Genomic DNA, 12,995 nt, shown 5'->3' on the forward strand with positions numbered 1-12,995 from the left:
ACCTTTCCGTCTCGCAATTCCATTCCTATCTTTTCTCCTTTCTCCTTTCTCCAATATATCTGAAAAAGGTCTTGTCACCTCTCTTTATGTCTTTAGCCATTATTTCTTCCGCTAGTGCTTTCGCTAGCCGTATTTCCCTCTTCGCTTCTTTGAGTTTAATCTGATAATCTTTTCCATGATCTTCTCGTTGCATTCTTTTGTATTTCTTGAACAAAGCCTCTTTTGTTTTTATTTTTTCAGCTACTTGTTTTTGTTTACTTTCTACTACTACTACTACTACTACTTATCATTTCTATAGTGCTACAAGGCATACGCAGCAGTGTACACCTTGCATAAAGATCAGTTGCCATATTTATAGCAGCCTTTAGCTTTGACCACTGATTTTCCACATCTCCTATGCCTTCCCACGCCAACAGCTCCTTCTTCAGGTATTCCCCCATTTTATCAAAATCAGTACATCTGAAATCTAGTACTTTTGTCCGCACTCCACCTTTGCCCTTATTTCAAACCATATGGTGTGATGATCACTGTTACGTAGGTGGGCACCCACCTGGATATTGGAAACACTTCCTCCATTCTTGAGCACTAGCTCCAGCATTGACCCTTCCCTCGTGGGTTCCGCCACCATTTGTCTGAGCAAGGCACTTTGACAGGCATCCACAATCTCCCTACTTCTTTCCGATTCTGCAGATGGGATGTTCCAATCCACATCAGACAAATTGAAATCTCCCAACAGTAGCACCTCCCCTTTCATACTAATCTTTTGAATATCTTCTATCAGATCCTTGTCTAACTTCTCTGTTTCCGCTGGAGGTCTGTAGATAACCCCTGCGTGGATACAGATTCCGTTTTCTCTTTCCAGGGCGATCCATAAAGCTTCTTCCTTTTCCCAGGTTCCTCACATTTCAGCCGCTCTGATATTGTCTCTCACATACAGCGCCACTCCTCCACCTCTTTGGCCCTCTCTACTCTTCCTAAAAAGATTATAGCCCATTACGGTCACATCTCATTCATGGGAATCGTTGAACCACGTCTCTGTAATAGCAACAATATCCAAGTTTTCTTCAAACATCAGGGTTTGCAAGTCTTGAACCTTTTTACTTAGACTATGAGCATTTGTGCTCATTGCTTTCCATGTGCTTAGTGAGTTCAGGTGGTTTTCTATATTTACATGACCTTTCCCTCTGCCATCATGTTTATTCTGGGGGTGACTTTCTGAATTCCCTTGTTTCCTTTTGACACCTCTACCCTCTAGTTTAAATGTCTAAAAATATACTTTCTGAATTTTTCCCCAAGGATCCTTTTTCCCATCACAGAAAGATGTAGTCCATCATTACAGTACAGCCTGTTATTTTTCCACGTATTACCCCATGCTCCGATGTATCTAAAACCTTCTTCTTTACACCAAGACTCAAGCCACTTATTGATGTGCGTGCAAATCTTAATTGGAGCCAATTAACTGCAATATTTGTTTGATAGCACCTAATTATTGCTAGTTAATTAAGATAAGCATGAACCCAAATTTGGGTATGCAATTTTGGGCACCTTATATTGAGTCTAGGGGATAATCCAGATAGCTGCACCTCCTAATCAGATAAGTGCTGCTGACTGGGACCATCCTTTGATTTTCAGTAACATTTTCCAGATAGCACCACTGGAAATCATTACAGACCACCCTAGAATTGTCCAGATCATGTTGGGGCGGAGCATGGACAGAGACAAGAATTATCCAGTTAGGGCTAGATTCTATATATGGCTCCTGAAAATTCTGCATGGAAAAAAAATATGCCTAGGTGTATTCTGTAAAGTACGCTTACATTTTATAGAATAGGCTTAAATTTCCACTCAGTATATAGAATAACACCGAGCGCCTCTTCACATGACCAAATGTAGTCGCAGCCATTTACGCCATGTTTTACTTGATATAAATCCTGACAAATTCGGTGCAGAACAGATGTATTATGTATAGACATTGCATAGATTTTAGAAATGGACACGCCCTCTTTTCAAGTATGCGACTTAGAATTTAGGTGCAACATGTTACCTAAAATGCTTAGCGAGTTGTGTGCATAAATCTTAATGTCAATTAGTGCTGATAATTGCTTGTTAACATCCAATTAATAGCGCTGATCAGCTAAACAATTAACTGATGCGCATTGTTATAGAGTACGCTTCAATTTCTGCACAGAAATTAAGGCGCCATATATAGAATCTTGTAAAGGTCAGAAACAGCTGTGTCTGTGCTGCAATGCTTCAAACAATTGTGTTAGCGGTGATATTCAAACCAAGGTCTGAATAACTATCCAGAAAAAAAGTTAGAACAGAAAAACTGCCGCCTTAACAATTTGAATATTACCACTCTGTGGACAACAGCAGTGCTGTCCTCTGTCCAGATAACAATGCTGAATCCAAATTTTATTTCAAAGCCGTGGCCAGCCACTGTTTACCAAAAAAACAAGTGTAGAGCTTAATCATAGATCCGACAGTGTTTTACAAGAAGGTCTAATTTTATAAAATAGATGGGTAATTGAGTGTCTTGCAACCTAGGCCTATCAATACCTTCCTTGACATTCTCTGTAAATTAGGGATTAATTACATACATTACAGTTTGAATTTCAAGTCCTTCAACTCATCTAGAAGCATGAGGAAGGGTGGGTAGAGGCAGAACACAAATATATGTTTGTTTTCTCAGAAAAGGATTCAGCTTGGGCTAACAACACAAGAAAATAAGAGGAAAAAAACACCTCGAAATAGGAAGTGACACACAGGGAAGGTGACTGATGTACATGAGTCTGCTGAAATATTCATTGCTGAAAAGTGAGGCGAGGGGCTGAGAAGAGGCGAAACAGACGCTGCATGCACAGCACACACACAAACACACAAACGCAGCCCCTGTCACTTGGCATCTTAACTAAAAGGCAACAAGCTGTGCCAGTCAGACAGGGACTCGGGTTTCTCCCAATTAAATTTAACAAGAGCCGTCCCTGAATCTTTCATGAGTGCTTGGAAATTTCAGGCTGCCTGTGTCGCTCTCTCTCTTTAAACTCCTGATACAAGCTGCCTATTAGCCACAGCCTTTTGTATAGCCATTAATAATTTCTAAAAGACCTGAAGTCCAAGCAGCAGTCGGAGTCATACTCTTGACATGCTCTGAGCCTAGTCCTTTTGCCCTCTCTTGTGTGCTTTCAAGAGGTTCCCTTCTCTTTTACTTTTGTTCCTCCATCCCCCCACTTAGGTCTGATTGATTGTCACTTAATTATCCCAATGAAGAGAAGGTAAAACCCAGCCCCTAGTGGAGCTTCAAAGTGCTTGGTGTGTTCTGGAGCATGTGCAGCCCCCGTTATTTTCAGTTAAATTGATTCTACCTGAAGAACAATCCCTGTAGCTGGAAAAAGCAAGCAGTAGGGAGGTATGTTGACATTTCTTCTACTTCAGCCCATGTCCCAGTTGGGGGCACCAGCCCTCCACCACCTCCACCTGCCAATATGACACAAGGCCAATCTAGTCCACACCCATTTCCCAAACTTACTGCAACACAACAGACTCCAATTCACCCCTAGCTTGGCCTTCGCTTTATAAAATGTATATAGCACTCTACACCAGGTCTTGATACAGTAAATTTGCATTAAAAGGCAACAGTCCCTGTCCACGAGCAGCTTAGGGGACCTTTTACTGTGCACTGAAAAATGGCCTGCGGTAGTGTAAACGTGTGTTTTGGGCGCGCGCAGAATCATTTTTCAGCGCACCTGCAAAAAATGCCTTTTTTAAAATTTTTGCCAAAAATGCACCTGTGGCAAAATAAAAATTGCTGCATGTCCATTTTGGGTCTGAGACCTTACCACCAGCCATTGACCTAGCGGTAAAGTCTCACGCGGTAACCGGGCGGTAATGACCTACACGCGCCAATTGTCACTTGGTGCGCGTTACTGACGCACACCAGAAAATAAAAAATATTTTTCGGGCGCGCGTAGCCATGTGGTAACTCCATTTTGGCATGCACTGGGCACACGTAGACACTTACATGGCTTAGTAAAAGGGCCCCTTACAGTCTTAAATGGGTACCCAGAGTGACAGGAGATGGAAATAACTTGCCCAAGCTTACCAAGGAAGTAAGACTGGAACCCAGATCTCTTGAAACCCAGATCTCAGGAGTCTCAGTGCATTACTTTAATCACTAGAGTCTTCCCTCTCCTTGGTTCCCTGTTTCTAAGAATTCTCTGCTCTTGTTCCAGGCCCTTTGATTCTGTATGCTCCTTTTGTCCCTATAACCCGTATTGGGAGGGTGTGCTTTAAAGCAACATACCAATAAAAAGATAAAATACAATTTATAAACAACACTCATACAATCACAAACATAAACAACTCTTCCTATTTGCCATTCCTCCCGACAGAATGCCCTTCCTTCAAATTAGGTAGCTACCCAGCATTTAAATTAAAAGCTGTTTCAAGCAACCATGCCTTCTTTGTCAAAATATAAGGCAATGCACAGTTGACTATACATCTTTTGGCAAAGAATTCCACCATTGGAAAGTTAATGTGTTTTTGTGTTCCTTACCTCCTCAACTGCTGATCCCGAAAAACATACGTCTTGGGATTACCTAAGAGCCCTAGCTAAGACGTGCATAAGCAATTTGTATCTTAAGTAACCCAAGTCATTTTTACAGATTATTCAAAACACAAGGCTTAGAATCTTAAAAAGCCACAATGAATTTAATGAGCAACCAATGGGATTCCTTAAATCCTGGGGTACTGTGATCATGGGGGTTTAAGCCCCTTTGAGATGTAAGCTGCTGTGTTTTGTGACGTGCATGAAGCTCATTGTACTCTCAAATCTGCTCACAATTAAAGCCAAAATTACCACTGCTAAATCTGTTCTAGACAAATCTGGACAGCAGGTTGCATACCATCCTTAATTGCCAAAATGAAATATTTGTTATATTGGCAAATTTGAGGGTGTATGGTGAGCACCACATCTAGGAACATCCCTAGGAGATGACCACTAATTTAACCTGTAAGGCCTGTCCATACAAGATCAGAACCGGAGGAGACCCCTCAAAGTCAGCCTTCCTAATCCAGAACAACTTTGATTTTCTCCAATGTAAGTAGGGCTTGTTTGCCAAAAGCTGCTGATGTACAGAATAGAAACACTGTGTCAACAGAGCAAGTTGTCCCAGCCGTTGAGTGCCCGTTTCACAAATGTTTTGGACCTAATCTGTATAGAATAAACATTACAATCCAATCCTGTAATTAGATCTGCCAGGGGTTCCACTTAAGCATTAAGGGCTACATTCTATATATGGTGCCTGAAAAAATCCGCGTGGAAAAAAACATGCCTAGGTGTATTCTGTAAAGGACACCTAAATTTTATAGAATAGGCTTAAATTTCTGCATGGCATATAGAATACACTGAGCACCTCTCCATGCGACCAAATTTGGTTGCATCCATTTAGGCCATGTTTTATTTGGTGGAAATCCCGATGCCTATATTAGGCGCAGAGCAGGTGTATTCTATAATAATGCACGTAGATTTTAGAAACACCCATTCCACATCTATAACCACACCCATAGGAGCCAACTTTTCAAAATGATTGGGGGTGCTTAATTTTTTTTTTTACAGGTGGTGCATTTCTCCCCCTCCCTTTGCCTCCCCTCTCCCCCCTCTCCCCCTTGCCCCCCTCGCCCCCCCTCTCCTCAGAGTTCCAGGCCCACCTCTCCTCAGAGTTCCAGACCCCAATTCCTCCCTCCCTCCTTCCTCAGAGTTCCAGACCCCCCTCTGAGTTCCAGACCCCCCTCCCTCACTCCCTTCCTCCCACTCGAGTTCCAGACCCTCCCTCCCTCCAATTTGAGTTCCAACCTGACCTCTTCACCCACTCCCACAACAGTCCTTCGCCTGTCCCTCGCCTTCCTGAATGCTGCCCATAACTTAAAAGCCATCTTACCGGGGTCCTGGCGGCAGCAGTAGTGAAAGGCAAGCACGAGGAGGCTCGGCGAGTCGGCGCTAAGTTCAGTCTGCCTTCCCTTCTCATTGCTTTCAGCTTTGCCTCTGGTCCCGCCCTCATTTCCTGTTTCTGCAAGGGCAGGACCAGAGCCAGAGCTGAGAGCAACGAGAAGGGAAGGCAGGCTGAACTTAGAACCGACTCGCCGAGCCTCCTCGTGCTTGCCTTTCACTACTGCTGCCTCCAGGACCCCACTAAGATGACTTTTAAGTTATGGGCGGCATGCGAGGGCAGGCGAAGGACTGTTGTGGGAGTGGGAGAAGAGGTCAGGCAGCGGGCTGGCTCCTGGGGAGCACCCACAGAATCGGCACCAATGACCACACCCCCTTTTCGACTATGCAACTTGGAATTTATGCACACCACGTTACAGAATACGCTTAGCGAGTTGTGCATTTAAATCAGAATGAATGCCAATTAGTGCTGATAATTGCTTGTTAACATCCAATTAACAGTGCTGATTAGCTAGTTAACCAATTAAGTTACGCATATTGTTATAGAATACACTTTGATTTCCACATAGAAATTAAGGCACGATATATAGAATTTGGGGGTAAGGGGGCAGTTCTACAATGAAGTACCTCTGTTTAGGTGCCCTGAGGACATCCAGCGAGAGCCTGTTCTATAACAGAACTGAAGCCCAAATACCATTACTAACTCACCTACCATTTATATGCCCACAGTTGCACCAGCCATAGACCTGAGCACCTAAATTCAGCAGGGATGCGTGTAATATACCATTTTCTGTAAGGTGCCTGTGTAACTGGGAGTCCTGCCTCTGTTCCACTCATGCTCCACCCATGTGAATGCCCACTTGCAAATACACTATGGTGCTTATTTTTGAAACATGTGGAGGGGCATAATTGAACGAAAATGTCTATCTCCATGGGCGTTTATCTCCGAGAACGGGTCCGTGAAGGGGCGGACCGAACCGTATTTTCAAAAAAAATAGACGTCCATGTTTTATTCGACAATTTGTGAGCTGGGCATTTTTGTTTTTCAGTGATAATGGAAAATGAAAGCGCCCAGCTCAAAAACGAATAAATCCAAGGCATTTGTTTGTGGGAGGGGCCAGGATTCGTAGTGCACTGGCCCCCCTCACATGCCAGGACACCAACCGGGCACCCTAGGGGACACTTTTACAAAAAAAAAAAAAAAGGTAAAAGAGCTCCCAGGTGCATAGCACCCTTCCCTTGTGTGTTGAGCCCCCCAAATCCCCCTCAAAACACACTGCCCACAAGTCTACACCATTACTATAGCCCTAAGGGGTGAAGGGGGGCACCTACATGTGGGTACAGTGGGTTTGGGGGGGTTGGACGACTAAGCATTAAGCAGCACAATTGTAACAGGTAGGGGGGGATGGGCCTGGGTCCACCTGCCTGAAGTCCACTGCACCCCCTAACAACTGCTCCAGGGACCTGCATACTGCTGCCAGGGAGGTGGGTATGACATTTGAGGGTGAAAATAAAAAGTTGTGAAACATCATTTTTTGTGGTGGGAGGGGGTTAGTGACCACTGAGTCAGGGGAGGTCATCCCCGATTCCCTCTGGTGGTAATCTGGTCATTTAGGGCACTTTTTGGGGCCTTATTCATGAAAAAACAGGGTCCAGGAAAAGTGCCCTAAATTCTAGCTACAAACGCATACTTTTTTTCCATTGTCGGCGAAAGGCGCCCATCTCTGTTCGGGTGATAACCATGCCCCAGTCCCGTCTTCACCACGCCTCCGACACGCCCCCGTCAACTTTGTACGCTTCCGCGATGGAGTGCAGTTGAAAATGTCCAAGTTCGGCTTTCGATTATACCGCGTTATTCGTTTTTGTGAGATAAACGTCCATCTCCCGATTTAGGTCGGAACTTGGGCGTTTTTCTCGTTCGATTATAAGCAGGATTGTCATGCCTAGCTCAGTCAGCTGGACGGTCAGGGAAAAATATCTGGGAGTCAGCAGTGTACAGCACAGAAACTCAGTTAAAACATAGGAAGACGTTCAGCAGGTAGGTTAACACCGCAGTGTCCCAGAAAATCACTTTAATCATTCAGATCATTGGAGTTAGCACCAGTGGCATACCTAGCATATCTGACACCCGGGGCCGATCATTTTTAACACCCCCTCCTCTATATGAAAAAATTATTTTAGTAATAATCCACGAGTTACACCGCAAGGCATGGGCATAGTTTGGGGGCGAGGGGGGCATTGCCCCCCCCCCCCCCCAAATGACTTAGTCTTACCCAGTGCTTTTTTTGTGCCGGTACTGGCAGGCGGCGGTAGTAAAAGCAACAAGCAGGCAGGCTTGACTCCGTCCTTCGCTTCCCTGCCCTCTCTGCGTCCCGCCTTCCTCTGATGTCATTTCCTTTCAGGCGGGCGGGACGCTGAGAGGGCAGGGAAGCGAAGGACGGAGTCGAGCCTGCCTGCTTGCTGCTTTTCCTACCACCGCCCACCAGTTCACCGCTGCAACTTCGGTACTAGAGAGTGGAGTGGAAGTGAGCCAGCCTATCTAGTCCACTGTAAAGAAGGAAGCCATTTGGTAAATCTCTGTTTCCACTCCCCCGCGCAGCCATCGCCATTCACGCAAAACACAGCAAGCAAACCTCTGAGCTGCTGCATCCACGTTGTTGTTCTTTATTGTTGCTCCATCTTTAACAAGTCTAACACTGTTTAGTTTGTGCTCATTTTTCTTCACTGTTATTCTATACAATTCAGATGGCCAGATTTCAGTGAGAATATTCTGTTTCCTGATGGGTTCTTCTTAACTGTCTGGTTGTAATCTGCCTTGAGAAGCCTAGTGTTTATAAAGACAATGGAATATATTAAAATTAAATGGAAGTAGAATTAAACTCTCCTTTCATTGGGGCACATGGAAACACATCCTCATCTGTTTTGTAGGTTTACCCTGGACACAGTGGCGTACCAAGGGCGGGGCGGTGGGGGCGGTCCGCCCCGGGTGCACGCTGCTGGAGGGGTGCAGAGAGCAGCCGCGCGCCTGTCGGCTCCGCTGGTTCCCTGCTCCCTCTGCCCCGGAACAGGTTACTTCCTGTTCCAGGGCAGAGGGAGCCAGCGGAGCCGACAGCCGCGCGGCTGATCCCAACACCCCTCCAGCAGCGTGTGTTGATGTAGGGTATGCTGATGCGTCAGGGGAGGGGGATGTTGATGCGCCGGAGGGGGGTGTTGATGCTCCGGGGGGGGGGGGGTGTTGATGCGCCGGGGGGGTGTTGATGCGCCGGGGGTGTTGATGTGCCGGGGGGGTGTTGATGCACCGGGGGGGGGCTGTTGACACAACGGGGGGGGGTGTCATGCTGCACCGTGGGGGGTGCGCAGCAGCGATCCGCCCCGGATGGCAGCCAACCTAGGAACGCCACTGCCTGGACATGGAGAGGAGGGGAGGGCAGGGAGAGAGGAGAGTTGCTGGACATGGATGGATGGAGGGGAGGGGAGGGCAGGAGAAATGTTGGAGGGAAGGAAAGACAGAGGAAGGAAATACACACAGATGGAGGGGAAGGGAGAGAGGAGAAATGCTGGACATGGATGGAGAGGAGGGAAGAGAGAGGAAGTGAGATGAACTTGGATGGAGAGGAGGGGGAGAGGAAAAATGCTGTACATGGATGGAGGGGAGGGAAGACAGAGGAGGGAAGCCGGCAGTGGTGCGCGCAGCATGAGTATGGCCCCGCGCAAGTTTGTATTATGCTTTGCCAGGGAGGGGGAGGGAGGGAGTGAGCGACAGAACAAGAGGCAGAGAAGGAAAAGGAAAAGCATGTAAGTTCATGGTTCCTCCAGGCTGCCAGTATGAGAGAGATAGAGATGGGAGATGCTGTGAAGGGGAAGGGGGGGAGACACTGGATAGAATGGGGAAGGGGATGGAAAGAAACAGGATGGGCAGGGGAGAAAGGAGAATTGCTGGACAACAAGGATTGATGGAGGGGACAGGGGAGAGAGGAAATTTGCTGGAGATGGATGGAGGAGAAGGCAGGGGAGAATGGAGAGTTGCTGGACATGGATGGATGGAGAGGAGGGCAGGGGAGAGAATAGAAATCGCTGGACATGGAGCGGAAGGCAGGGGAAGGAGGAGAATTGCTGGACATGGATGGATGGAGGGGAAAGGGGAGAGAGTAAATTTGCTGGATATGGATGGATGGAGGAGAGGGCAGGGGAGAATGGAGAGTTGCTGGATGGATGGATGGATGGATGGATGGATGGATGGATGGATGGATGGATGGAGGGGAGAAAAGTCAGGAAGGAGATGCACATGGATGGAGGGGAGGGAAGAGAGGAGAAATGCTGGACATGGATGGAGTGGAGGGCAGGGAACAGAGGAGAAATGTTGGACAAGGATGGAGGGAAGGAAAGACAAAGGAAGGAGATGCACATGGATGGAGGGGAAGGGAGAGAGGAGAAATGCTGGACATGGATGGAGGAGAGGGAAGACAGGAAGTAGATGCACATGGATAGAGGGGAGTGAGGAGAAATGCTGGATATGGATGGAGGGAAAACTGCAGAGTTTAAGGGCAGGTTTGGAACACGTTGAGGGCAGATACTGAAACTCGAGGAAGGATAGGGACAGGGCTACAGATAGTAGACAGGACGCTTAAGGACACAGGAGGATGGTGGACATGGTGAGAGAAAAAATATCAAATGGAAAGAAGACACTGCATAAAACAGAAGACACTAGGACCAAAGCAAATAGAAAAACTAAATGATCAGACAACAAAGGTAGAAAAAAGTATTTTATTCAGAATTTATTAACTGGAATATGTCAGCTTTTGGAAATGTGCATCTGTGATATTTTGCATGAAAGTTTCAATTTTTCTGTTATTGCTGCACGCTGAGTGACTTCTTGAGTTAACTTTCCAGTTCAGTATTTTGCCTTCATATTTTTTGATTTCTAGTTCCTTGTGTCATGTCTGTTGTGTCATGTGTTTTTCATGTGTGATCAAGGTGCAGTATTCTGCTAGTGTGTAGTATTTGCAGCCCTTTTTGTTTTGCTTTTTTTTCACGAGGTAGTGTATTGGTGTTTTAGAGCCTGGTGTAATTACAGTTCTGCCTTTTCACGCATAAGGTTGTAGCTTGTCCTGTCCTTGGAATTAGTGCTGTTGTGGTTTAGTAAGGTTATGAGTTTGTTTTTGCACAAGTTTGTGTATAGCGTTTTGCAGTGGAGAGATTGTGTGTTGGCCTTACTGAGGTGGCACCAAAACATCAGAAAGGGTGTAGAGCCTAAATCATGACACACTACCTCTTGAAGGATCTACATATAGAGCCTATGCATTTCTAAGGTCAACACTGGCATGGTATGGGAAAGGGGGTGGGGAAATACTACTGGAGAGGAAGAGGGAGTGCTGGGTCAGGAGGAAAGAAGGAAGGAAGGGAGAAAGAGCTGGCTTGAGATCTCATACATATTCATTACGGTTATTCCCCCAAAAAGCCAGCTCTTTTTCCCTTCCTTCCTTCCTTCCTCCATATTAGCATATTCATTTGCATATATATATATATATATATATATATATATATATATATATATATATATGCAAATGATATGCTAATATGCTAAACCCAATCCTTTGCTCCCCCAAATGAAACAGTCCAACTACGCCCATGCCACAAGGGTGTACCTAGGAAAAGGCAGCATCTTAAACATTGCAGTGAGCACTAGAACATCAATAAACAAGCCAGATTAGTAAAGATGATCCTGCCAACAAAAAAACACATATTTTTCAGAAACATAGACCACAGATACATCCTCACCCAGTATAGAATAAGTAACTACAAACTAAAAATAGAAATATGTAGACAAAAATTAAGCTGAACCCCCAAGAAGCCAGATTCTGCATACAATGTAACACCACAGAAACGGTGATGCATGTCCCCTAGTACTGGGCAAAATATAAATATAAAGATGTAAACTTAAAAATTAAAAAAAACTTTCAAATAACAATCACCTTTTTACATATTAACAAATGGAAAATAAGATAATACCATTTTATTGGACTAATATATTTTTCAATTAGCTTTCAGAGGCCAAAACCTCCTTCCTCAGGTCAGTACAGTATACTGCTGTTACGGTACCCTGTCCTGACCCGAGGATGGGGGTTTTGGACTCTGAAAGTTAGTCAAAAATGTTTTAAAATTAGTCCAATAAAAAGATCACCTTATTTTCATTTTCTATTACCACAGCTACAATACTACTTTATCCTAAAGCAAAATATATATATTTTTTCTACCTTTGTTGTCTCTGGTTTCTGCTTTCCTCATCTTCTCTTCACGCTCTCCCTTCCATCCAGCGTCTGCCATCTCTCTCTCCCTTCTATCCAGCTAGTATGTACTGTTTCTTTCACAGCTTTGGGGGGTGGGGGGATCAGTGACCACTTTAGTAGTAAGAGGGTTTCTGCCTTAATCCCTCCAGTGGTCATTTGGTCATTTAGGGCACCTTTTCATCACTTAGTCATGATTGAAACAGGTCTAGCCAAAAACATCTTAATTTCGGCCCTAGACATTTTCATTTTGTTCCATTATTGCTAAAAAAAAAGTCTATCTTTTTGTACTGCCCAGTTCCTGCCCAAAACATGCCCCCAACAAACCCCCTTGAAAATTGGATGAACTGTGGAGCAAAACATCTAAAATTGGGGTGTTGAAAGTTACAAATTAATTGTTTTGTAGAGAAAAACCTCCTTCTACCACCTTATGACTTTTTTTGGATGCTTTTCTCTTTTGACAATGAGCCCCTTAGAGTGTAACTGCATGAGGTTGTTAATGTGGGCGGAGCATGGACATTTTGCCTAGTGACACGTGCAACTTTTGGACTAATATAAATTGCTTGTATGGCATGATGCACTTCGGCATTCCCATTTATGCCTGCCGTTGAGTTGACGTAAGGGGTCGTGCCTACATTTTGGTGCATTAATGCCGCCTTACGCCTGTATTTTGTAACAGTTTAAAGACACCTATGCATAGAATTGGCACAAAGCATGGATTTTGTGGTGCCTAATTTATTCTGAGATCGCTCAACAACCATTGC

The sequence above is a fragment of the Microcaecilia unicolor genome, chromosome 1 (genome assembly GCF_901765095.1).
Source record: "Microcaecilia unicolor chromosome 1, aMicUni1.1, whole genome shotgun sequence".
Taxonomy (NCBI): Eukaryota; Metazoa; Chordata; class Amphibia; order Gymnophiona; family Siphonopidae; genus Microcaecilia; species Microcaecilia unicolor.